General features: G+C 40.9%; 11 non-coding genes across 11 annotated transcripts; 5 read left to right on the top strand and 6 right to left on the bottom strand.

The window, feature by feature from the left end:
• Positions 1–620: 620 nt before the first annotated feature.
• Positions 621–692, top strand: trnae-cuc (transfer RNA glutamic acid (anticodon CUC)). The gene has a single exon. It is a non-coding gene; the product is annotated as a tRNA-Glu (tRNA).
• A 94-nt stretch (positions 693–786) lies between these two features.
• trnay-gua (transfer RNA tyrosine (anticodon GUA)) lies at positions 787–873 on the bottom strand. Its single transcript is given in 2 exon segments — positions 787–822; positions 837–873. It is a non-coding gene; the product is annotated as a tRNA-Tyr (tRNA).
• An 826-nt stretch (positions 874–1699) lies between these two features.
• On the bottom strand, positions 1700–1772 carry trnah-aug (transfer RNA histidin (anticodon AUG)). Its single transcript has one exon. It is a non-coding gene; the product is annotated as a tRNA-His (tRNA).
• Positions 1773–4449: 2677 nt separating this feature from the next.
• On the bottom strand, positions 4450–4590 carry LOC130224270 (U4 spliceosomal RNA). Its single transcript, XR_008837336.1, has one exon. It is a non-coding gene; the product is annotated as a U4 spliceosomal RNA (small nuclear RNA).
• Positions 4591–6215: 1625 nt separating this feature from the next.
• On the top strand, positions 6216–6297 carry trnas-gcu (transfer RNA serine (anticodon GCU)). Its single transcript has one exon. It is a non-coding gene; the product is annotated as a tRNA-Ser (tRNA).
• Positions 6298–6656: 359 nt separating this feature from the next.
• LOC130224240 (U4 spliceosomal RNA) lies at positions 6657–6797 on the bottom strand. The gene has a single exon (XR_008837307.1). It is a non-coding gene; the product is annotated as a U4 spliceosomal RNA (small nuclear RNA).
• Positions 6798–20124: 13327 nt separating this feature from the next.
• trnaq-uug (transfer RNA glutamine (anticodon UUG)) lies at positions 20125–20197 on the bottom strand. The gene has a single exon. It is a non-coding gene; the product is annotated as a tRNA-Gln (tRNA).
• A 795-nt stretch (positions 20198–20992) lies between these two features.
• On the top strand, positions 20993–21064 carry trnap-cgg (transfer RNA proline (anticodon CGG)). Its single transcript has one exon. It is a non-coding gene; the product is annotated as a tRNA-Pro (tRNA).
• Positions 21065–21385: 321 nt separating this feature from the next.
• trnap-agg (transfer RNA proline (anticodon AGG)) lies at positions 21386–21458 on the top strand. The gene has a single exon. It is a non-coding gene; the product is annotated as a tRNA-Pro (tRNA).
• A 273-nt stretch (positions 21459–21731) lies between these two features.
• Positions 21732–21803, top strand: trnap-cgg (transfer RNA proline (anticodon CGG)). Its single transcript has one exon. It is a non-coding gene; the product is annotated as a tRNA-Pro (tRNA).
• Positions 21804–23571: 1768 nt separating this feature from the next.
• trnar-ucg (transfer RNA arginine (anticodon UCG)) lies at positions 23572–23644 on the bottom strand. Its single transcript has one exon. It is a non-coding gene; the product is annotated as a tRNA-Arg (tRNA).
• Between the last annotated feature and the right edge of the window lie 1195 nt (positions 23645–24839).

The following is a 24839-nucleotide window of genomic DNA, read 5'->3' as shown; positions in this document are numbered from 1 at the left end:
TGGCTTGTAATAAGGACACGGCTCTGTCAACACGGAGTTCATTCAACACATGCTGTGCTTTGTTATTATGGTAAGCTGTGGTGTCTATAGTATGCTCTCACAGAGCATGTGACAGTCCCTCCCTAGAAGAACTGTGATCCAGGGTCTGAGACTTCTCCTCGCCAGGAGGAGGTTACAAGCATTAGATTTATTTTTGACAGAGCAGCTGCAGGCATACTTGCGTGGAGGCCCACAGTTAGGCTTGAGGGCAAAATTCTGCCAGCCTTCCCTGGTGGTCTACCGAAGGCTTACGAGAGCTTTCCACAAGCCCACCCTCTTAAGGTTGCTGTCTGCTTAGTTTGTCAACGTTAGCTTGTTGCTTGTAATAAGGACACGGCTCTGTCAACACGGAGTTCATTCAACACATGCTGTGCTTTGTTATTATAGCAAGTTGTGGTGTCGATAGTATGCTCTCACAGAGCATGTGACAGTCCCTCCCTAGAAGAACTGTGATCCAGGGTCTGAGACATTCTCCTCGCCAGGAGGAGGTTACAAGCATTAGATTTATTTTTGACAGAGCAGCTGCGGCATACTTGCGTGGAGGCCCACAGTTAGGCTTGAGGGCAAAATTCTGCCAGCCTTCCCTGGTGGTCTAGTGGTTAGGATTCGGCGCTCTCACCGCCGCGGCCCGGGTTCGATTCCCGGTCAGGGAACTTCCTTTTCACCTCTATGGTGAACTTTGAGCTCTAGCGACAAAGATATTTTCAAACTGCACAGGTATGAAAGCAGCTCTGAGCGCAAAAGATTTCCTTCGAGCCGGAGTCGAACCAGCGACCTAAGGATTGCCAACAACCCACCTACAGTCCTCCACTCTACCAACTGAGCTATCGAAGGCTTATGAGAGCTTTCCACAAGCCGACCCTCTTAAGGTTGCTACAGTCCGACTGCTGGCCAAAAAGGGCAGAAGCAAAAACGCTCAAGCCTTCCTATACCGGGAGTCCAAGCCGGGCCGCTGGGTGAAAACCAGGAATCCTGACCGCTAGACCATATGGGAGATATCACTTGTGAGGGCCAGTCTGCACAAACTTCAGTTCTTTCTGATCTCATATAGTCTCATGGTTTCCGTAAGCTAGAATCTTCTCATCCATAGTCATAAGCGTTATCCTTTGTGCCACTGGCACTCTGTTCAGCACCTTGTTAGAACATTGTTTGAAACAAGGACAAGGCTCTGTCAACCTGGAGTTCCGTCACCACACAGTCTGCTTTGTTTTTATGGCAAGAGGTTGTGTGGATGGGATGCTCTTACAGGATTCCTGACGGTCCTTCCATAGAAGACCTGAGATCCAGGGTCGGAGACTCTCTCCTCTCCAAGAGGAGGGTAAAGCCATACTTTATTTTATGCATGTTTTATCAGAGCACTTAGGTATTGCTGCAGCTCAGAGACTTACAAGAGGAAGAGATTACGCTGCAAGTTGGCTGGGTGACTTCAAAGTGGTAGGGACTTTTGCAAAAAGTTGGCTGGGTTTACGGTTGGTGTAGCTGTAGTAGACGTTAAGAAAAATCAGCAGTTGGGACAGCCTTTGAAACCAGGGGAGCACCCCACGGGCTCTGTGCTGGCGGCCCCAGAAACTCGATTCACTCCAGAGTGGAACTGAACAGCTCCAGCGGGGGGAAAGGCGACCGCAGTGCACTGACTGACAGCAAAGCAAAAACACCAAATCGAGCCAGCCAGGAGTCGGACCTAGAATCTTCTGATCCATAGTCAGACGCGTTATCCATTGCGCCACTGGCCCTCTCAGCTTAGCTTGTCATCGTTAGCTTGTTGCTTGTAATAAGGACACGGCTCTGTCAACACGGAGTTCATTCAACATATGCTGTGCTTTGTTATTATGGCAAGTTGTGGTGTCTATAGTATGCTCTCACAGAGCATGTGACAGTCCCTCCCTAGAAGAACTGTGATCCAGGGTCTGAGACTTTCTCCTCGCCAGGAGGAGGTTACAAGCATTAGATTTATTTTTAACAGAGCAGCTGCAGCATACTTGCGTGGAGGCCCACAGTTAGGCTTGAGGGCAAAATTCTGCCAGCCTTCCCTGGTGGTCTAGTGGTTAGGGTTCGGCGCTCTCACCGCCGCGGCCCGGTTTTGATTCCCGGTCAGGGAACTTCCTTTTCACCTCTATGGTGAACTTTGAGCTCTAGCGACAAAGATATGTTTGAACTGCACAGGCATGAAAGCAGCTCTGAGCGCAATAGATTTGAAGGATGTTCCTGCAAAATGTAATGTCGTATGTACAGAAAATAGCTGCAAATACATACTTATGTGCCATAGTCCATCCCCCATCTGGAAAGTGGCCAAATGCATGACGAGGTGGCCGAGTGGTTAAGGCGATGGACTGCTACTCCATTGTTCTCTGGATGCGTGGGTTCGAATTCCATCCTTGTTGTTCATTTAAGAGAGCCCGGTGCTTCCGGGAACTTATCTTACTCACACCATCTTCGTGTTTCGAAACATGTTATGGCAAAATTGAAAGTCATCTTACCGAACATAATTGCAGAAACATTCATATACAAATATGTGACGCAGTCCAGCCTCCATCAAAGAAGTAGGCGCATTTGTGATGAGGTGGCCGAGTAGTTGAGGTGATGCACTTCTAATCCGTTGTGCACTGCATGTGTGGGTTTGAATCCCATCCTCGTCACTCATTTGCTCTGGTGTTTGAGAGAGCCCGGTGCCTCTGTGGAAGGTGTTACACATGTTTGTGTAAACTTGGTCTAAAGTTTTGTTTCCCCTTGTGTGGCAGAAAATATTTTGATGGAATTTGGGGAGCACTGTGTTTAAGTTTGAGTGATTAATATCCCCCGCAACAATAAAAGCAGCCTCCGGGTGAGCAGTCTGTTGTTTGCTGATGGCTGCATGAAGTTCATTCATAGCGAGCTTGGCATCAGCGTCGGGAGGTATATAAGCAGCAGTTATTATGGTGGAGGTGAACTCCCGTGGCAGATAAAACGGTCTACATTTAACCATTAGAAATTCCAGGTTAACAGAGCAATGTCTCCCAACGACGACAGAGTTTGTGCACCAAGCTTTGTTGATATAAATGCATAATCCTCCGCCTCTAGTCTTACCGGAGTCATCCGCCGTTCTGTCTGCTCGGAATGTTTGATGCTCCGTTAGCGATACAGCGTTGTCTGGTATCCCGCTGTTTAGCCATGTTTCTGTGAAAATCATGACATTACAGTTCCATAATCTTTTGCTGTGGTTGATGCGCAGTCGAATCTCATCCATTTTGTTCACCAGTGACCGTACATTGGCGAGAAAGATGCTGGGTAAAGAGAGCCGGTGTGGTGTTAGCTTTAGCTTAGCTCTTAGCCCGCCGCGCTTCCCCCGTCTTTGTTTACGTTCTCTGCGCCGCCTTCGAGCACTTCCGCCCGGCCGGGTAGGGCTCTCAGGCCCGGGTGTTCTGGCGATCTCAGGGATGAGTCGAAGATTGTTAATAAAACTGTCCGGAATGCACATACCAATATCCAAAATCCTGTCGGGTGTACGACCTAAAGGCACTGCTGTTCTGAGCGAACAGACCCGAAATGAGCAGGAATAATACTGCAAAATTGCAGAAACTGGAGAGACACTGAGCCTCGCGAACTGAACGCGCCGCCATCTTGTCTCTATATACACATATGTGCCACAGTCCAGCCTCCATCAGAAAAGTGAGAACATATGTGACAAGGTGGCCGAGTGGTTAAGGCGATGGACTGCTAATCGGGTGTCCTCTGCACGTGTGCGTTCCAATCCCATCCCTGTTGCTCACATACTCTGGTATTTGAGAGAGCCTGGTGGTTCTGTGGAAGGTGTTTTACTCGCACCCTCTTAGCGTTTTAAGGGATGTTCCTGCAAAATGTAATGTCATCTGTACCGAAAATAGCTGCAAATACATACCATAGTCCAGCCCCCATCTGGAAAGTACCTAAATGCATGACAAGGTGGTTGAGGTGATGGACTGCTAATCTATTGTTCTCTGGATGCATGGGTTCAAATCCCATCCTCATCGTTCATTTAAGAGAGCCCGGTGCTTCTGGGGAAGTTATCTTACTCACACCATCTTCAAGCTTCGAAGCATGTTATGGCAAAATGGAAAGTCATCTTACCAAACATAATTGCAGAAACATACATATACAAATATGTGCCGCTGTCCAGCCTCCATCAAAGAAGTAGATGCACACATGATGAGGTGGCCGAGTAGTTAAGGTGATGCACTTCTAGTCCGTTGTGCACTGCATGTGTGGGTTTGAATCCCATCCTCGTCGCTCATTTTTTCTGGTGTTTGAGAGAGCCCGGTGCTTCCGTGGAAGGTGTTTTACTCGCACCCTCTTAACCCTGGTTAATCCAGCCTGCTGCATGTTTAGGAGCTCAACAAAAGTTGCAACATGTTAAAGAGACAGAAACACAGCTTTCCTTTTCAACAGAACATTAAGCCTACTAAGAGGCTGACAAAAACTGCCAGAGCTGACTGTATTTCAAGTCATCTCAGCGAGGTATTGGGTAAAGTTTTCAACCAGCAATGATCAAGCCTCAGATAGACCTCATCGGTTATGATATTGCCTCTGCAAACGAATAACTATAACAGCTACGAACTGTTCTGTGTACCAATCTGGACATGCAATGACAAGGTGGCATCAAACTTTAAACTGCCAGCAATCAGCCCTCTGGCACCAATGAGTGCATATGCGGTGTCAGCAGAACAGGTTATTGATTTGTCCAAAAATAATTACCTATACATTGTTTCATTTTACTTAAAGAAAAGTATACACTACTTACGTGAATCTGGGAGAAGAGAATTGTGGGTAATCTGCTAAAGGGGGCGGAGTCACAACGCTGAACGGCAGAGAAAAGGGTTGAGATTGGGATGTATTTATTGGGCTGTACAGGGACTGGGGTAAGGTAATGAACAATGCAAGGGCACTGAAACCATATTTTGACAGAAATCCAAGGTCAGCTATGCTGCCGTTTTTAGACTCAGGCATTCTGTCTAGTTTCTCTCCAACAAAACCAGAAGAAACATGTTGCAGTTAATGTTGAACAATAAAGCCTGGTTTATACTTCTGTGTCAAGTGATCAGTGTGATCCACAGCGCAAGCCTTGCGCGTAGCCGTGCACTTATACTTCTGCGCACTGTTTCTGTTGCTCTGCAATACACTTCCGAAACGCTAGCTGGCAGTAGGTGTTTATGTTTCTCTGTGTTGAGTTTCTTCGCTGGTGTTTTGTTTTTTTCTGAACGCTTCCTTAATGTGCAAGTGGCTCAAATTCACTCATTTTGAGGCAGGAACCAGTGGACGTGCAACAATTTTAATTAAAAGGTAAACACAAAGCAACAGTCTCCATCCGGAGCTCCTCCATGGGACTCCACACTTGTAAACACCCGCTGCTTCACGCTCGTGTGGCTCTCACCTCCGCCCACACTCGTCAGCGCTACCAAGTCGACCAATCTCAGAGCTACGCGTACGCATTACATTTTTTGAGAGGTGCACGTCAATGTCGCTGACGGCCACAGCGAGGTGCTATGCAACCACGTGTAGGATGCGCCGTGGCATACGCGTGAGCTTGACGCCGAGGTATAAATCAGCCTTAACTCTGGGGCACTAATCAGAGCTACTGATAAAGCTCCTTATGACAACCTTTATCTTCTTTTCTGTAAGAACATCCATTCGAGTCCCAAAAGTTAATCCTTTCTCTAGCACAATGCTGTGCTTACACGTGATGAGGTGGCCGAGTGCTTAGGTTAGTATGTTGTACTCTGCAAGTTCTGGTTTAAATCCCATCCTCATGGTTTCACTGTTTTGAGAGAGGCAACTGCTTCTGTCTAAGGTTTCCTACTTGCACCTCTCAGCGTCTTAAAGGATGTTTTTGGCAAAATTGTATGTAATATTTAGCGAAAATAGCTGCAAAAACATACGTATATGCCATAGTCCAGCCTCCATTAGGAAAGCACCTGTGTGCGCAGCGAGGTGGCTGAGTGGTTAAGGTGATGGACTGCTAATCCGTTGTGCTTTGCATGTGTGAGTCGAATTCCAGCCTGGTCGTTCGTTTAAGAGAGCCCGGTGTTTACGTGGAAGGTAATCTTCGTGCTTAGAAGCATGTTATGGCAAAATTGAGTGTGATCTTACTGAAAATAGTTGCAAAAACATACATGTACACATATGTGCCACAGTCCAGCTTCCATCAGTAAAGTGGAAGCATATGTGACGAGGTGGCCGAGTGGTTAAGGCGATGGACTGCTAATCCATTGTGCTCTGCACGCGTGGGTTCGAATCCCATCCTCGTCGCTCAAATGCTCTGGTTTTTGAGAGAGCCCGGTGCTTCCGTGGAAGGTGTTTTACTCGCACCCTCTTAGCGATTTGAAGGATGTTATGGTAAAAGTTAATCCAGCCTCCGGCAGGGATGGACCGCTAATCCATTGTGCTCCGCCTGTGTAAGTTCAAATCCCATTCTCGTCGTTCAATTGCTTTAGTGTTTTAGAGAGCCTGGTGCTTCCATGGAAGGTTACTTACACGCACTCTGCTTGCATTCTGAAGAATGTTATGGTACAGGTTAATCCAGCCTGCTGCATGTTTAGGAGCTACACGAAAGTTGCAACATGTTAAAGAAACAGAAGCACAGCTATCCTTTTCAACAGAACATTAAGCCTACTAAGAGGCTGACAAAAATTGCCAGAGCTGACTGTATTTCAAGTCATCTCAGCAAGGTACTGGGTAAAGTTTTCAACCAGCAATGATCACGCCTCGGATAGACCTCATAGGCTACGATATTGCCTCTGCGAAAGTATAGCTATAACAGCTACGAACTGTTCTGTGTACCAATCTGGACATGCAACGACAAGGTGGCATCAAACTTTAAACTGCCAGCAATCAGCCTTCTGGCACCAATGAGTGCATGCTGTGTCAGCAGAACAGGTTATTGATTTGTCCAAAAATAATTACTTATACATTGTTTCATTTTTACTTAAAGAAAAGTATACACTACTTATGTGAATCTGGGAGAAGAGAATTGTGGGTAATCTGGTAAAGGGAGCGGAGTCACAACGCTGAACGGCAGAGAAAAGGGTTGAGATTGGGATGTATTTATTGGGCTGTACAGGGACTGGGGTAAGGTAATGAAGAATGCAAGGGCACTGAAACCATATTTTGACAGAAATCCAAGGTCAGCTATGCTGCCGTTTTTAGACTCAGGCATTCTGTCTAGTTTCTCTCCAACAAAACCAGAAGAAACATGTTGCAGTTAATGTTGAACAATAAAGCCTGGTTTATACTTCTGTGTCAAGTGATCAGCGTGATCCACGGCGCAAGCCTTGCGCGTAGCCGTGCACTTATACTTCTGCGCACTGTTTCTGTTGCTCTGCAATACACTTCCGAAAAGCTAGCTGGCAGTGGGTGTTTATGTTTCTCTGTGTTGAGTTTCTTCGCTGGTGTTTTGTTTTTTTCTGAACGCTTCCTTAATGTGTATGTGGCTCAAATTCGCTCATTTTGAGGCAGGAACCAGTGGACGTGCAACAACTTTAATGAAAAGGTAAACACAAAACAACAGTCTCCATGCAGAGCTCCTTCATGGGACTCCACACTTTTTTTTTTTTCATGGGACTCCACACTTCACGCTCGTGAGGCTCTCACCTCCGCCCACACTCGTCAGCGCTACCAAGTCGACCAATCTCAGAGCTACGCGTACGCGTTACATTTTTTTGAGAGGTGCGCGTCAATGTCACCGACGGCCACTGCGAGGTGCTATGCAACTACATGTAGGCTGCGCCGTAGCATACGCGTGCGCTTGACGCCGAGGTATAAATCAGCCTTAACTCTGGGGCACTGATCAGAGCTACTGATAAAGCTCCTTATGACAACCTTTATCTTCATCTTTTCTGTAAGAACATCCATTCGAGTCCCAAAAGTTAATCCTTTCTCTAGCACAACGCTGTGCTTACACGTGATGAGGTGGCCGAGTGCTTAGGTTAGTATGTTGTACTCTGCAAATTCTGGTTTAAATCCCATCCTCACAGTTTCACTGTTTTGAGAGAGGCAACTGCTTCTGTCTAAGGTTTCTTACTTGCACCTCTCAGCGTCTTAAAGGATGTTTATGGCAAAATTGTATGTAATACTTAGCGAAAATAGCTGCAAAAACATACGTATATGCCATAGTCCAGCCTCCATTAGGAGAGCACCTATATGCGCGGCGAGGTGGCTGAGTGGTTAAGGCGATGGACTGCTAATCTGTTGTGCTTTGCATGTGTGAGTCGAATTCCAGCCTGGTCATTCTTTTAAGAGAGCCCGGTGTTTACGTGGAAGGTAACTTACTTGCACCCTCTTCGTGCTTCGAAGCATGTTATGGCAAAATTGAGTGTCATCTTAACGAAAATAGTTGCAAAAACATACACGTACACATATGTGCCCTCTAGAGTGCCCTCTAAACTCTGGTTGCCTTTCGCAGAAACCTACGCTTTCTCTCACCCAATAGACTATCCACCATTCTTTCAAACTCTCTTCCTCCATCTTGCAAACTCTCTGCACTTGATACGAACAGCGCCACTGATACACTCTGCTCCACGCTAGCATCATGTCTAGACAGACTATGTCCTCTTACATCCAGGCCAGCCCGTGCCAGTCCTCTTGCACCCTGGCTCTCTGATGTTCTCTGTGAGCATCGCTCAAAACTTCGGGCTGCTGAGAGAATTTGGCGAAAAACTAAAAATCCTGAAAAGTGTGTAAACGTGCTCCATGGACATCGACCATCGACGTTTATTATAGTTTTTAAAACATTTGTTCGAATTGTTTTATTTTTAATTTTTTTTAAAGGTTATTTTGGAAAAAAGTGTATGCATATAAGTAAAGCTTGCTTGTTTTTACTCAATATTTAAAATCTTTTGATAAGAAATATTTAAAATATTATTATTTTTATTATTATGATGATACTCAGCTATACCTCACCCTGATGATCCCTCGGTTCCAGCTCGCATTTCAGCCTGCCTGTCAGACATTTCACTCTGGATGAAAGATCATCATCTCCAGCTTAACCTCATGAAAACGGAAATGCTTGAAGTTTCTGCCAACCCGACTCTTCACCATAACTTTTCAATCCAGATGGATGGAGCAACCATCACTGCATCCAAAATGGTAAAAAGCCTTGGAGTTACGATTGATGACCAACTGAACTTCTCTGACCACATTTCTAGAACTGCCCGATCTTGCAGATTCGCACTCTACAACATCAGAAAGGTCCGACCCTTCCTATCTGAACATACAGCTCAACTCATTGTTCAAGCACTTGTCCTCTCCAAACTGGACTATTGCAACTCTCTGCTAGCCGGGCTACCAGCTAGTTCTATCAAACCTCTTCAGCTGCTTCAGAACGCAGCAGCACGAGTGGTCTATGATGAACCCAAAAGAGCACATGTCACTCCGCTACTCACCCGTTTGCACTGGCTTCCAGTTGCTGCTCGCATCAAATTCAAAGCTCTGATGTTTGCTTACAAAGTGACCTCTAGCTGTGCTCCTTCGTATCTGCTCTCACTTCTGCAGATATATGTGCCCTCCAGAAACTTGCGTTCTGTGAATGAACGTCGCCTCGTTGTTCCATCCCGAAGAGGGAAGAAATCACTTTCCCGAACTCTCACATTCAATCTGCCCAGTTGGTGGAATGAACTCCCTAACTACATCAGAACAGCAGAGTCACTTGCTGTCTTCAAGAAACGACTAAAACGCAACTGTTTAGTCTCCACTTTCCTTCCTAATCTGCAACTGCCTCTCTGGCTATACCACTAACTGTGCCCTCTCTCTCTCAAAAAAAAAAAAAAAAAAAAAAAAAAAATTTCTACTAATGTTTTGCTTCTTAGACTTTTACACACCTGAAACTTGTCTATAGCACTTGTTCACTGCTGCTCTTATAGTTGTGTAAATTGCTTCCTTGTCCTCATTTGTAAGTCGCTTTGGATAAAAGCGTCTGCTAAATGACTAAATGTAAATGTAAAGTTGAAGCAGTTTATTGTTACAGCAGAGATGGTCGATCGAGCTCTCTCCCACTCAATGTCCAAAAACCCACAGTTTATATACAGTTTCTTATCCATAGGTATCATGAGATATGATTTAACATCACCCTATTCCCGGCTCCAATAGGATCCTAGCTTTTTAATTAATGGCTGTATGTTTTTCTGTTTTTACATATCTTAAAGGTCACATAGCATGTGCTTACAATCATGTGTTTGCATATGATCATGTTGTTTCCATACTTTCTAAATGATTCTCCTTATGTATGCTATTTTGGCGAGGGTTGTTTTTGTCTTGTTCAACATATACATTGTCTAAATGTATTGCATACGCTCTGTCATAATGTTCTCACTTTGGCGCATGACCTGCTGTGCTTCAATTGTAAGGCCCTCAATTATAAGGCCCTGCATGTTTGTATGTCTCTTCTGCATCACTTGAATATAGGTCTTTCTATAAGTTTTAACAGTATATTTTAATAGTAATCTATATTTTAAAAGTGGCAGATTATATAGTAATTACATAATAAAAGTCCCACTATATATAGTGATTACATAATAAAAGTTCCACTATAAATCCCCCCTCAGGGACTTTATCAAAAAAAGTCCCTTTCCTAAATCCCTCGCTGAAGTGCAACTTAAGAATCTAACATTTCGCTCAGTTTTTAACATTCTTGTGCAACCAAAAAAGTTGCCCATCTACATCCTTATCAATTGTCAGCATCCTTGCGCCGCACTTCAGAGGAGAAACGGAACCAAACATCTCCCTCCACTTTTGGCTTTAGAAGGAGTAAAAGATCCCGCTCTCCCTAACTAAATACTTTCTTGGGGAGTTCAACACTCAACAATTATTAGTCATGTTAAAACATATGCTTTGTCAGCTTTGCTCACAGCAGTGGTTATATAACATATCTACTTAATTAATCAACACACAAAAGAAAATCTCAATATTTGCAGAACATTCATAACGCCTGTAAAAGAACTATATCTGATGTTTCATCCCACGTCGCCAGAGGTACTTCTGAGTACTGTCTGGTGTTGGTGCAGACAGTGGGTTTTTAAACCTCCAGTAGATTCTGCTCTTCTTCTCCTTTGTTGCTGGATACTGGAGTGTCCCTTGACCCGTAGTCATCTTCCCTCTTTCCTCGTGTACATCTGATATCAGCTCCGGCAGCTTTGATGAACTCCTATATACACAGAATTTTATACTAGTAAACGGGTCTTAAAATGATTACACAATCTTTCAGTTCAGTCCGTTCTATTTGCATTTTCCTGTATTAGGATGATGCCTTGCTTAAAACCATTCTCTTTGGGATTTAAAGCCTTTATGAAATAGTAAAAAGCTAAAGAATTATATTATTATTATTTTTAAGACCTTAAAAATGAAAGAAATTTAGGGTAGTAATTGTTCTCAAAACTCATCCAAATGTTCCAAATCTGGCCCAAGAACTTCATAGACATGGACTCTGCAGTCATGCACAGTTCTATTAACTCGCACATCGACCATCTGCTTGGCAGCAGCTTTAGCTATAAATCTGAGAAGAGGGATAACACAACAAAAAAGAATAAAAACAAATATAGCAATTCTTTTGAATATTCCAATCTTAATTATTGTCCAATCGCAACTATTGTCCTAATGATCCATATATGGAGGCAAACTAGTCACCAAAGTTCTTATCCTCTCCAGCATTCTCTTTTACTTCTTTCCTCAGATTTTCCAATTTTCGCATGGCTTCAGTGAAAGATCCACTTGTGGCAGTATTATTTGGAATATAGGAGCAGCAAAGGGTGCAGTGATTTACCAAGCCATTTTATTTGTTAGGGCCAATTATTCTCCTAATACTTTAACGTCATCATTTGTGTACTTTATAAATCTTTGTTGGTTGTAATAAATGTAGTTAATCCACTGTAAAAATGGTCATTGCAATTATCCACATTATTATAGAGTCAAGTCCTTCTTTTGCTATATCTCTAGTTTTAAACTCATCTGGTATTACACTAGGTTGGCCAATGTGAACTTCTGAGTCAGGTGTATATTGTCTCTTAACTCAATGCTTCCGATTCTGCTGTCTTTGTATGTCATTTTGCTCTTCAACTCAATCAGTTATTATCACTTCCTGTATTAGTTTAACTCTAGTACAAATCCCTTTCCATTTCAATGGAATGTTGAGGTGTAATATTCCCCTTCCATAGATCCAGTAGTAGTCTGCTATTTGTTCATATTGTTGTATTAAGGGAAATCATCTTGGCAATTGGACATTTTGTCCAGTGCAATTACCAAGTGTGCTGTTAGCCGTCCTATCGCCTTTTTTTAAACTGGCAACATTATATTCTTTATTGTAGCTGTAGCCATTTGGAAGGTTTGCATATAAACATTTTCTTTTTCCCACATTTGTCAGTCAAATGCCAAATTATTGCACAATTTCCTTTTAAATTTTCTCACATTTGTCGATCCACTTGTTTGGTTATAACATTCATATTCTAATTTCTTATTGCATATTCGTGGGAATCTCTCTTGTTGCTTGAACTCTAATGTAAATTTCTTTGCATTCTTTTTTCAACCTATCATTGTTATCTAATGTAAATTTGGTGCTTCCTATAATATCAAGACATTGGGCCTGGCAAAATGGGCAGTCACAGTACAGTATACTGAATTTTGTACAATATTTTTCTTCAGACGATCGTTCTTTACCTTCATTTTGTTATAGGATATTCACCCCTTTCCAAGAAAATTAAGAAGTCAATTGTTGGATACTCTTGTCTGACTCCATCAGACTGGGATAATCCTTTACCTTTGGAGAAGTTACCTCTAGGCTTTCACTCATCTTTATTTGCATCATCATCAGCAGCAGCAGGAACATTTTCCTTCTGTCGTTCACTGTTCTGTTCCTGTGAATGAACAGCTTCATACATGGCAGTTAGTTTTTCTTATAAGACAAAATTCTTATTTGCCAATGTATTAGACAGGACATTAGCATTCCATGCAGTGTTAGGTTCCTGTTTCTGTTAGTTTACATGTAAAAACTCATTCAAACATCTGTTTACACATCAGTCTAGTTTAATAATCCAAACTTAATCAAGTTTAGCATTTTCACATATTTTTAAAAAGAGCTTTGGCCCTAATGGATCTTCTTGTAGCTTTTGACCAGTCCTTATGATTGTGCATGATAATTTCACTCTAGCCTTTGGTTTATTCTTTATTAACAGTACTTCTTTAACAGTTTTATTTATTTGCTTGTTTATTTGTTTAATCATTTATTTACTTATTTAGCTATTTTTAATTTACTTTAATTACTCTAAATACTTTATAAATGCACATCCATTATTTGAAATTATTTCTGATGTTATTCCAGATGTAGAAATCATCGTTTTTCTTATTAGAAATATAATTAATCACCACAACCTGTTTTTAATCCTAACCTGTTAAGTAGTACAAACATGTATTTCTTGCCTTGTACTCAGATTAGTATAACCTCAAAACCCTCATTACTAAATGCTTAAATGTCACTTAAGCTACTGGTTGCTGTCCCTTTCCTCACACTATATTTAACACCGATGTCACATGGACAAAACTCACTAAGCACTGCATTTAATAAGGAGACCAATCTCCTTGCTGTTTAATTTTTCCTAATACTTCACCCTTGATCAAAATCATGTGCATCTGCAATAAGTATACTTAGAGATGCTGTTGGTGCAATTATTCCTTTATGTATAGGCTATAGACTATGTCTTTTCCTCCCTTTCATGCTAGATTGTTCACAGAGATCTGTTTGTTGTTTAATTTTCACAATGTTCTTTAATTGAGATTGTAGCTCTATAAGCACTATAGGTGACTTACTACCTCACATCCTGTCGCTTATTTACTTTTAAATCTGCTACAGTGTTACCTTCAATGACAGACTAATTTATATTTCATCATCTCAAATGCCTTTATTGTATCTGTTTTTCCTGTTAATTCAGAACTGTATTTTTGCAGTCTTTCCTGTTTCATGAATTTTCTCCAGTGCTGTTTTTTTTTTTTAATTCTCTGTTCCATCAATGCTAAAATCCTCCCTAAAAGTCATCATATGTTTTCTGTATTTTAACTGAGCTAAGTCTATATGGAGATAATTAAATCAGCTACATAGTGTAACAAACTACTATTCATCATAAGATCTTCAGGCACTTCGTTGTATGTATAATTTTCACCAGCAAATGTAAATACTAATTGGTATCTACCCTCCTCTGCTAATTACCTAAAATAAGCTGAACAGAAATGAATAACTTAACAATATTTGACATCAGGAAGAAATTTTTTTCATAGAATGTAGGAACCTCAGCTGGAAGATTTTCTCTCATTGTTTGTTCTTATAGCATATGCTTTTTACCGGCTTTAATGCAGCATAATTAAAATATTTTAATTCAAATTAAATTCAACTCTTATAAGTTACATACACAGTCATATCTGACTTGAAATATAATTTAAATATAAATATCCAATGATTTATTTCATATTATAATCACTAGGTGTTAATAATCCTACTCTCAATAAAACTTCAATATTGTTTTTATAATCATTTCAGCATTTTTCTTATTTTCTCTGCAGATGTGCATCTGGTTTAATTTTAACCCTCACTGTACTGGTTAATTTTCTAATTATAAATTCAAGTCCAGCAATGATAATACTTCTTTAAGTATTTAACTACACTTGTTTAAATCATTTAACTTCTGAGCTATTTGTTCTTTCAGATGTTGTATTCATTATTTTTTCTTTTTCTCTAGATATTTACTTCTAAAGGCAAGCTCATCTAACTGATCAGGTCCACAGCGTTTATGTAATTTTTTGTAAAATCACTGAATCTATCTAGTCTGTTTTGCTCTTTTTTTCCTCATTATTCCTCAAATTTACTTCCCAATTTTTCAGTTATATGGCTATACATGCGAAACAATCTCTATTATATTAACCCCCTTTTTTTCCCAAAATCATATTTTATTACACTTAGAGCTTCTCACTGTTGACTTATTCTAATATGCTGTTCTTTTTTTCCTTTAATTTCTTCCTGGTATTAATTTTCTAAGTCTAAATCTCTTTCAGGATCATACATCTGCATAGACAAATTCTGCTTTTTACTAGCCCTGCTTCAGAAATGTTTAACTCAATCTATTTTCCCCATTACCAATTGTCTTACTTACATCTTCTGTTATAATTAATAGATATTATCTTTTTATTTTGTAATTCTTATTTAATTCAAATTGCTTTTACTAAATGTGAAGTCCTAATTCATATACCTTCCTTCCTGACTAATTTGACAGGAGTCTAATTTGATTCAAGAAAGGGTCCACTTTTGTTTTAATCTGCAATGTACTTGATTTGCATCATAGTTCTACTGGGCTTTTGAGATTGAGTTTGCTTGGCCACAGCCAATCTCTCTCCCTCGCACCCGAGGCAACTGTTCCATAGATGGTGCAGTCTTTGCATTGTTGTATTCAGGAATCCCCACATTTCCTGCATTTTGAAGGAGTTAAAGTGTAGCGCATTCCTCCTTCCTCTTGGTGATGGCTTCTTTCACCCAGCTGATGTTGCTGGAAAGCTTAGCTTTTTTGATCAGTTTATCAGTCTCTTGTTTCTCCTTCTTTAAGTGTCTCTTGAACATATGTGGATGGGTCAAGTCTCAGTAGTTCTCTGCATGCAGTGCCTGGCTCACTGCTTTAGTTCCTGTAATCAGAGTCCACAGTCAACAATTTGCTCCTTGTGTTTCTCCAAACACCTTATTCTATTTCCCAGTGCCTTCAGGAATGTCCGGCAGGCGAAAAGACAAGGACCCTTCAAAGTCCATCTCCGTGCCCCTTAATTTAATATATACATTTGCTTAGTTATTATCTAAACATTTTTCCACTTTCCCATGTTTCCTTTATCAAATAAAGACTCCTCTCATCTATGTTCTTCTCTTTGCTTTCCAACAGCTGATTTTTTAAATATTTATTTCTAAATCATTTGTATTTTGTATTAATTTCCTATTTTGTTAGTTTTCTTCTAATTCCATTTCTTTAGCTTCAGCTTGTGCTTAACTTATTTATTTTTCTCCTAATTTATTCTAGTGTTTTCTCACTAGTTGGTCTTTCTTTACATTGTTTTAATTTCTCTAGCATTTTCTATACCTGTTTCAAGTTTACAGTACACATTTACTCACTCTTTTTTCACACTCATCATTTTACTTTTTACCTTTCGTCTTATTCTTTTCATTTATAATTATTATTTTTCAGAGTTTGTATTTACTCACACACTGCTTACATCAAATGTTCCTCCTCTTTGCCATTATTTTTCTTTTCTGTTCTCTTTTTGTTGAGTATTTAATTATAAATTGTTTATATCTTAAATATTCATTTTTTTCTAAATTCTAAGTATTATTCCTCTCTGTTCCCAAATGTTTAACTTATTACTTTATTCTTTTATATAACACATTTTTTATTTTCCAAATTGTATTTACTTTACCATATCCTATACTCTTTACACCTCATTAATATTAAATCAGATACTATTATTCACTAAATTAAATTCTAAGAATTTATATTATGATCTCTTTGTATGCACAAATGTCAACCTATGTTATATACTTCTCCTTAATTTAATATATTTCTCTTTATATCTTTCTATCTGAACTGAATTCATTTATTTCCTAAATATTATAATCTCTTCCCTAAACTGCATCAGTCTCTTCTATATTTTCTTTATTACACAATATTTCACAGTCCATCTTTATATTATAATCTACAATGATGATTCTTTTATCTCACTCTTTATCACAAACACTAAACACAAACACTTAACCACACTCTCACATTCTAGTCCCTCGAATTTAGAGGACTCATTCACTCAACATTTGTCCCTTTATCTACAGGGCTCATTCAGTCATTCATTCCTCTCAGTGTACCACAGAGTGTCCATCCCTGCCATGCTCCACTTAAGGGACTTTGCAGAAGGGGGGCTCTGCTTGTCCACCAATATGGAATTTTACACAACCATTCACACAGACACAGACACACACAACATTAAAGCAATAACCATAGGAATTTCCTTGTGCACGTCATTATGATCCAATCTGCTTTTAATCTCTTAACTGTCACCACACATTCAGAACTCACTTTTGAAATCTAAATCTGTTCTATGTATATCCTATATTGTTAAAAAACTTCCCAAATCTGAGTAACAGTTACTAGTTAACGTCTGTCGCTATCAAGGCCTCTTAACGAGCAAACACAGATCATTTGCATGCAAACTATTCTTTTTTTTTTTTCTGGAATCCAAACCTCCCTCTATTACTTTTATTTCTTTTATTTCTTTTGGAGGAACAGTTAAAATGTCTTTATTATCACAAGCAGGTCCTGGGAGACAAAACAAACTTTTTTACATGCAAAACTGCTTTTCTTAATTGTTGTGGTCACTTTGCTTGCTTTGTCCCTCCAGCACAGCATGTGCAATTTTTATTCATTCTCTAATCAATTAATATTTTATCTGTATTTTAATCTCTTATAATACTCACTTTCTCTCACACTACACCTCAGTAATTTCTCTCTAGCTCTCATCGTCCTTAAACACACACCCTACTCATGCTTTAACCTTCTAGATCTCTTACCATATGCATCTTCATTCACAAATGTCTCAGCATTTGCATTCTTATTCCCATTCTTATTCAATCTAATTATCTTTTCCAAAACATTCCCCATTCTCTTCGGTCCAGACCACATACATATATAAAAACACAACATATAGACTAACACAGGTCATCCACTGAGATCCAGCCCTCCCTGTAGGTGCTTTTGGGATCAGATTAAAGGCCTCCTCCCAATTTCCCTGCCTCTATCGGGAGAGTCTTACTCAATCCACAGGCGAGTACAGAGACGCGGAGCGCTCCTTTGCTCTAATCACACCTACAGCAAGTGATCATTTCCAGTGCTACCTTGTGCGCCTTGCTCCCGCCTCTCGCGTAGCAATCCATGCATGTACCTCTCTTTCATACGCATATAATTTACAGCCATTCGTTAGTATATAATACAAAGCCATTAGTTTGTGCATAATTTACAGCCATTTATTAGTACAAGCACATACCTTGACAACCTGGAAGACCTCTTTTTCTTATAAATAGTTCATTGTACTATTCTTTTATCACTTTATCAATTACTTTATCATTCTTTTTATTAATTTAGTCAATTCATAGGTTCTTTTTAATGGTGAGGTATTTTAAAAGTCAAATTCAGGTGTCCAGTCCACCCCACAGCACACTCATCAGAGAACCAAAATAAAACAAAAATCTGCTCACTTTTTTAATCTGCGCACTATTTGGTCTCTGCGTGAGTGTCTGCCAAGGATCGGCCCATTGACACCTTCCTTCGACTATCCTCAGTCCAGCCCCACGTTGGGCGCCAAATTATGTAGTGGAAAGTTGCGCTGGATCTCGACAAACATCTTCTAGGTTTCAAAAAAGAGGCTGAGGTCTTCGAAGTTCTCAAGTTGAAGCAGTTTATTGTTACAGCAGAGATGGTCGATCGAGCTCTCTCCCCCTCAATGTCCAAAAATCCACAGCTTATATACAGTTTCTTATCCATAGGTATCATGAGATATGATGTAACATCACCCTATTCCCGGCTCCAATAGCATCCTAGCTTTTTAATTAATGGCTGTATGTTTTTCTGTTTTTACATATCTTAAAGGTCACATAGCATGTGCTTACAATCATGTGTTTGCATATGATCATGTTGTTTCCATACTTTCTAAATGAGTATCCTTATGTATGCTATTTTGGCGAGGGTTGTTTTTGTCTTGTTCAACATATACATTGTCTAAATGTATTGCATACGCTCTGTCATAATGTTCTCACTTTGGCGCATGACCTGCTGTGCTTCAATTGTAAGGCCCTCAATTATAAGGCCCTGCATGTTTGTATGTCTCTTCTGCATCACTTGAATATAGGTCTTTCTATAAGTTTTAACAGTATATTTTAATAGTAATCTATATTTTAATAGTGGCAGATTATATAGTGATTACATAATAAAAGTTCCACTATATATAGTGATTACATAATAAAAGTTCCACCATATCATCAAAAAAGAGGCGGAGCTGTGCTCACTATGATGTTTCTATGTTAATTGTAACAGCTTTTGCTGTAACTTTAGTGAATGAACATTTAGTGCACTTCTGATCTAAATCAGTCCAACATGTACAATTATACAGACAAAAAAAGGAGCGGCAATGATTCGGTTGTTAGATTTGTTTATGGATCTTGAACAACCCACCAGCTTTATATGTAAGCACCATTTTTGTCCTTGTACACAGTCTCTTCTCTGTAGGCACCATGCAGGATTCAAAATGCCCTTTCGCGTTAAGTATCTCGTTACCCTTTTAGTCATAATAGGTAATATGCATGGCAATGCAGGAAGTTAATGACATGCAAACACATCTCAAAAAGGTTTTCACAGCTACCGTGTTTCATCCACCAAACATTGTTCCTAATATGAAGTGAGACCTTCAAAGACAACCCAGATGGGACTTGAACTAACAATCCCAAGCCCCGGAGGCTGATGCCTTATCCATTAGGCCACTGGGCCATTTCGCCAATCATTTGTCCTGGATCTTTTGTATGCCTTCAACAAGATGCCAACGCATGGAAAACTGCACTTTAGGACCTTGATGCCAGTTTGCATTCCGTCAAAAAAGATGTGTGCAACTAATGAACAAACATTTTCTTTGTGCAATCATCCACATTCGTGTCTCATTGGTCCTGGGGTATGGTTCTCGCGTATGGTGTGACAGGTCTTGAGTTTCAAATTCCAGAAAAGGCCACTCTCATTAACTTGCAATCACAACCTTTCTGCAGCTATTTCCTTGTTTGCATTTCATCATCATCCACCTAACATGAGACCATTAGTTAAAAGCCACGGGGTACTTGAAGTCAAGATCTCCATTACCAAAGCTTAGCGGAACCATTTAGGTTTGTAACGTGACATTCAAGCAAGATTGGATGAATCTTATTTGAAGTGTGCAGCAAGTCTGAGAAATCGAAGCTAACTATTGTCCTCAGATCATCACGCCTAAGTTTTGAGAAAACCAGTCGGAATTGTTTCACACAACTTAAATGTAACCCAACAAAGACAACCCAGATGGGACTTGAACCCACAATCTCCAGCTTCAAAGGCTGATGCCTTATCCATTAGGCCACCGGGTCAAAACTAGCCTTTGTCATATCTGATGTATGGCTCAGGAAGTTCTTGTAACTCAGAAAAACAGTACTTTAGGATCCCTATGCCATATTGCATTCAGACGATCTGGTGTGAACACCTAATGACAAAACAGCTTCTCTGAGGAGTTTTCCATTGTCATGTCTTTTTGACCTAAGGGTATGAACCTAGCTTTTTAAAGGTAACACTGGATTGTCTTGCACAGTCAACTTAAAAGGAACTGCATCAAAGACAACCCAGTTGGTACTTTAAACCCACAATCCCCAGCTTCGAAGGCTGGTGCCTTATCCGTTAGGTCACTGGGCTATTTTTACTGCATGTGAACTGTAATATGCCTCCAGGGAGTTGCTGACACACGTAACAAAAACAACATGAACAAAGAGTAGATTGGATTGGTCTCACAGAATTTTTTGTGGCACTGCAGATTGCTTCTGCAGGGCTCGTTGGTCTTAGGGTATGATTCTTGCTTAGGGTGCGAGAGATCCCGGGTTCAAATCCCGGACGAGCCCTACGCCTGTCTTTGAAAAAGAGGCGGAGCTGTGCAATCCAAGGTGTTTCTATGATAATTGTAGCAGCTTTTGCTGTGACTTTAGTTAATGAACATTTAGTGGACTTCGAAGGCTGGTGCCTTATCCATTATGTCACTGGGCTATTTTTACTGCCTGTGAAGTGTAATATGCCTCCAGGGAGTTGCTGACACACATAACAAAAACAACATGAACAAAGAGTAGATTGGATCGGTCTCACAGAATTTTTTGTGGCACTGCAGATTGCTTCTGCAGGGCTCGTTGGTCTAGGGGTATGATTCTCGCTTCGGGTGTGAGAGGTCCCGGGTTCAAATCCCGGACGAGCCCTACGCCTCAGCAAGTCTGAGAATTCAAAGCTAACTATTGTCCTCAGATCATCACGCCTAAGTTTTGAGAAGACCAGTCGGAATTGTTTCACACAACTTAAATGTTACCCAACAAAGACAAACCAGATGGGGCTTGAACCCAAAATCCCCAGCTTCGAAGGCTGGTGCCTCATCCATTAGGCCACTAGGCTGTTTTTACTGCCTGTGAACTGTAATATGCCTCCAGGGAGTTGCTGACACACGTAACAAAAACAACATGAACAAAGAGTAGATTGGATTGGTCTCACAGAATTTCTTGTGGCACTGCAGATTGCTTCTGCAGGGCTCGTTGGTCTAGGGGTATGATTCTCGCTTAGGGTGCGAGAGGTCCCCGGGTTCAAATCCCGGACGAGCCCCACGCCTGTCTTTGAAAAAGAGGCGGAGCTGTGCAATCCCAGTTGTTTCTATGATAATTGTAGCAGCTTTTGCTGTGACTTTAATTAATGAACATTTAGTGGACTTCGAAGGCTGGTGCATTATCCATTATGTCACTGGGCTATTTTTACTGCCTGTGAAGTGTAATATGCCTCCAGGGAGTTGCTGACACACGTAACAAAAACAACATGAACAAAGAGTAGATTGGATCGGTCTCACAGAATTTTTTGTGGCACTGCAGATTGCTTCTGCAGGGCTCGTTGGTCTAGGGGTATGATTCTCGCTTCGGGTGCGAGAGGTCCCGGGTTCAAATCCCGGACGAGCCCTACGCCTCAGCAAGTCTGAGAATTCGAAGCTAACAATTGTCCTCAGATCATCACGCCTAAGTTTTGAGAAGACCAGTCGGAATTGTTTCACACAACTTAAATGTAACCCAACAAAGACAACCCAGATGGGACTTGAACCCACAATGCCCAGCTTCGAAGGCTGGTGCCTCATCCATTAAGCCAATGCTAGCCTTTGTTGTATCTGATGTATGGCTCAGGAAGTTCTTGTAACTCAGAAAAACAGTACTTTAGGATCCCTATATCATATTGCATTCAGACGATCTGGTGTGTACACCTAATGACAAAACAGCTTCTCTGAGGAGTTTTCCATTGTCATGTCGTTTTGACCTAAGGGTATGAACCTAGCTTTTTAAAGGTAACACTGGATTGTCTTGCACAGTCAACTTAAAAGGAACTGCATCAAAGACAACCCAGTTGGTACTTTAAACCCAAAATCCCCAGCTTCGAAGGCTGGTGCCTCATCCATTAGGCCACTAGGCTGTTTTTACTGCCTGTGAACTGTAATATGCCTCCAGGGAGTTGCTGACACACGTAACAAAAACAACATGAACAAAGAGTAGATTGGATCGGTCTCACAGATTTTTTTGTGGCACTGCAGATTGTTTCTACAGGGCTCGTTGGTCTAAGGGTATGATTCTCGCTTAGGGTGCGAGAGGTCCTGGGTTCAAATCCTGGACGAGCTCTATGCCTGTCATCGAAAAAGAGGCGGAGCTGTGCTCACTATGATGTTTCTATGTTAATTGTAACAGCTTTTGCTGTGACTTTATGAATGAACAATTAGTGGACTTCTGATCTAAATCAGTCTAACATGTACAATTATACAGACAAAAAAAGGAGCGGCAATGATTCGGTTGTTAGACTTGTTTATGGATCTTGAACAACCCACCAGCTTTATATGTAAGCACCATTTTTGTCTTTGTACAGTCTCTTCTCTGTAGGCACCATGCAGGATTCAAAATGGCCTTTCGCGTTAGGTATCTCGTTACCCTTTTAGTCATAACAGGTAATATGCATGGCAATGCAGGAAGTTAATGACATGCAAACACATCTCAAGAAGGTTTTCACAGCTACCGTGTTTCATCCACCAAACATTGTTCCTAATATGAAGTGAGACCTTCAAAGACAACCCAGATGGGACTTGAACTAACAATCCTAAGCCCTGGAGGCTGATGCCTTATCCATTAGGCCACTGGGCCATTTAGCCAATCATTTGTCCTGGATCTTTTGTATGCCTTCAACAAGATGCCAACGCATGGAAAACTGCACTTTAGGATCTCGATGCCAGTTTGCATTCCATCAAAAAAGATGTGTGCAACTAATGGACAAACATTTTCTTTGTGCAATCATCCACATTCGTGTCTCATTGGTCCTGGGGTATGGTTCTCGCGTATGGTGTGACTGGTCTTGAGTTTCAAATTCCAGACAAGGCCACTCTCATTAACTTGAAATCACAACCTTTCTGCAGCTGTTTCCTTGTTTGCATTTCATCATCATCCACCTAACAAGAGACCATTAGTTGAAAGCCACGAGGTATTTGAAGTCAAGATCTCCATTACCATAGCTTAGCGGAACCTTTTAGGTTTGTAACGTGACAGTGAGATTCAAGCAAGATTGGGTGAATCTTTATTTGAAGTGTGCAGCAAGTCTGAGAATTCGAAGCTAACTATTGTCCTCAGAACATCACGCCTAAGTTTTGAGAAGACCAGTCGGAATTGTTTCACACAACTTAAATTTAACCCAACAAAGACAACCCAGATGGGACTTGAACCCACAATCCCCAGCTTCGAAGGCTGATGCCTTATCCATTAGGCCACTGGGTCAACACTAACCTTTGTCATATCTGATGTATGGCTCAGGAAGTTCTTGTAACTCAGAAAAACAGTACTTTAGGATCCCTATGCCATATTGCATTCAGACGATCTGGTGTGTACACCTAATGACAAAACAGCTTCTCTGAGGAGTTTTCCATTGTCATGTCGTTTTGACCTAAGGGTATGAACCTAGCTTTTGAGGGTAACACTGGATTGTCTTGCACAGTCAACTTAAAAGGAACTGCATCAAAGACAACCCAGTTGGTACTTTAAACCCACAATCCCCAGCTTCGAAGGCTGGTGCCTTATCCATTAGGCCACTGGACTGTTTTTATACTTACTGTGAACTGTAATATGCCTCCAGAGAGTTGCTGACACACGTAAAAAAAGCAACATGAACAAAGAGTAGATTGGATTGGTCTCACAGAATTTCTTGTGGCACTGCAGGTTCCTTCTACAGGGCTCGTTGGTCTAGGGGTATGATTCTCGCTTAGGGTGCGAGAGGTCCCGCGTTCAAATCCTGGACGAGCCCTACGACTGTCATAGAAAAGCAGTGGTGCTGTGCTATCTATGGTGCTTCTGTCTTAATTGTAGCAGCTTTTGCTGTGACTTTAGTGAATGAACATTTAGTGGACTTCTGATCTAAATCAGTCTAACATGTACAATTATACAGACAAAAAAAGGAGCGGCAATGATTCGGTTGTTAGATTTGTTTATGGATCTTGAACAACCCACCAGCTTTATATGTAAGCACCATTTTTTTGCTTTGTACATAGTCTCTTCTCTGTAGGCACCATGCAGGATTCAAAACGGCCTTTCGCGTTAGGTATCTCGTTTCCCTTTTAGTCATAACAGGTAATATGCATGGCAATCCAGGAAGTTAATGACATGCAAACACATCTCAAGAAGGTTTTCACAGCTACCGTGTTTCATCCACCAAACATTGCTCCCAAATTGAGGTGAGACTTTCAAAGACAACCCAGATTGGACTTGAACCAACAATTCCAAGCCCCGAAGGTTGATGCCTTATCCATTAGGCCACTGGGCCATTTCGCCAATCATTTGTCATGGATCTTTTGTATGCCTTCAACAAGATGCCAACGCATGGAAAACTGCACTTTAGGATCTGGATGCCAGTTTGCATTCCGTCAAATAAGATGTGTGCAACTAATGGTCAAACATTTTCTTTGTGCAATCATCCACA

Source organism: Danio aesculapii, chromosome 4, assembly GCF_903798145.1.
Source record: "Danio aesculapii chromosome 4, fDanAes4.1, whole genome shotgun sequence".
In the NCBI taxonomy this organism is placed as follows: Eukaryota; Metazoa; Chordata; class Actinopteri; order Cypriniformes; family Danionidae; genus Danio; species Danio aesculapii.
Note: the sequence above shows the minus strand (reverse complement) of the source record. Positions and strands in the feature narration are given on the sequence as shown.